General features: G+C 37.4%; 1 pseudogene across 1 annotated transcript; it reads left to right on the forward strand.

The window, feature by feature from the left end:
• Positions 1-671: 671 nt before the first annotated feature.
• LOC311170582 (peptidyl-prolyl cis-trans isomerase D-like) lies at positions 672-1697 on the forward strand (annotated as a pseudogene). Its single transcript has one exon. The product of its transcript is annotated as a peptidyl-prolyl cis-trans isomerase D-like (transcript).
• Positions 1698-2150: the final 453 nt, after the last annotated feature.

Raw genomic sequence — 2150 nt, forward strand, 5'->3', positions numbered from 1 at the left:
ATAAATAAATCTTAAAAGAAATTTACTGAGCAAAAGAAACCTTGCACAAAACAGTACAAACTGAAATGGTTGCATTTATATAGATCTAGAATAGGCAGGAGCACCTTTGGTGAAAAGACTGGAAGAGTATTGTCAGGAGTAGAGGAGATGGGGTGAGAACTATGTAGCAAGTGGCATGAAGCAACTTTCTGTAGTGATAATAATGTCCTATAACTTGATAGGAGTTTGGCTTATGCAAACCATATATTTGTGAAATGCATCCAACTGTACATCTAAGATCTGAAGATTTCAATACATGTAAATTTTACCTCACAAAAAGAACTATAAAAAAATACAGAAGCACTTCTAGAATTGTGGAATAAGGACCCCTGCAAATCTGTTCCTCTATAAATGCAAAAAGAGCACTGGAAAAAAAAATTTTCAGAACAGCTGAATCTCAGTAACAAGAGAGAACTTGGTGACACTCTTCCTTGTCTTTTATCATCCATCTCTCCTCTGCTGTGCAGTAGCCTTGAAAAATAACAGCCTCTAAAGCTGCCCCAGGACCACCTGCCAGCTTCCAGCTTCCTAAGGCTTTTGTGAGTAAAAATGTCCTCCCACCCGCCAGGCTAAGCCTCAGCTCCAGTGGTCTCTGAGTAGACATCAGAGGGCAGCACGCTGGTTGAATTATCTTAGAATTGTTTGCAGATATTGTACTCAAAACTGCAGAAAATTTTCTTGCACTATGTGCTGGAGAAAAAAAGCACTGGACCAACCAATGGGAAACCTCTCCACTTCAAGTGATACCCTTTCTGTCAAATTATTATGAATTTATCATTCAGGGAGGAGACTTATCAAATCAGAATAGGAGAGGAGAGAAAGTACGGATGGCAAAAACAAAAACTTGCAGGTGAAAATTTCTATACTGATCAGGAGGGTTTACTGAGCATGGCAAATGCAGGCTGCCATACAAATGGTTCTCAGTTCTTTACCACAAGTATCAACTCCTCATTTGGATAGGACACATGATATCTGGTCAAGTAATTAAAGAAATGGGTGTAACAAGAATACTGGAAAATGCAGCAGAGAGAGCTGAAAAACCTTCCAAATTGTGCATTGCTGCAGAATGTGAAGAACTGAAGGAAGGAGGTGAATGAGGATATACTCCCAAAAGATTGTTCTGATGACAATCATCCAGATTTTCCTCAGGATGCAGATAAAGATCTAAAAGATGTAAGTAAAATTTTATTAGCAGTGGAAGACTTAAAATAAAAAACTGGAAATACTCTTTTTCAAATCCCAAAATTGGGAGATGGCCATTAAAAAATATACAAAAGTTGTGACAGTTCAACGACTGTTACTGAGAGAGCAGACAGATCCAGGCTGCAACATGTAGTTTTAACCTTATGCTTAATACTGGGGCCTGTCAACAGAAGATGTCAAATTGGCAAGGAGCTAGTTGTTTGGAGGCTCTTGAAATAGACCCATCGAGTACCAAAGCACTGTACCAAAGAGCTCAAAGACAGCAGACACTAAAACAAGCACTGGATGACCATGAGAAAGCTCAGAATGTAGCCCCACAAGATAAGGCTATCAAGGCCTAAGCAGAATTGCAGAAAGTCAAACTAAAGATAAAGGCACAGAAAGATAAAGAGAGGCACCATAATCAAAAATATTTGTATAATAAGGAATTCAGCTTGCTTAAATGTAAACATTGATCATACACAGGCAATATGACATCTTACGGGCTTTTTAGCCATTATATATGATCCCTAATGTGTTGACACTTCAGTTCTCCATTGCTTACAGTTTAGGAATATTGATATGGGTTCACTTAATTAAAGAGTGCTACAAAAAACACAGAAGTTGATTTTTTTAAAAACTGGCAATCTGCATTATAAACATAGACCAATAGTGTTCAATCTATTTTTAAACTCGGAAAGACATGATGTATTGGATAAACAAATGAAAGGTTAAGCTTGTAAAAGAAAAAGAACAGCTTCACAACGAAGTAGCTTTGAAAAACTGCCTAGAACACAATGGAGAGACAGGATGGGTTTGGAGCTCCCCAACTCATCCCTAGAGTATTATCATTATTGACTTTTCTGGAAACCTCCTTAATGACTCACAGAGCTTATATATATATATTTTTATGGTTTAAAAAAAAATGT

The sequence above is a fragment of the Talpa europaea genome, assembly GCF_964194135.1.
Source record: "Talpa europaea genome assembly, chromosome: 5".
In the NCBI taxonomy this organism is placed as follows: domain Eukaryota; kingdom Metazoa; phylum Chordata; class Mammalia; order Eulipotyphla; family Talpidae; genus Talpa; species Talpa europaea.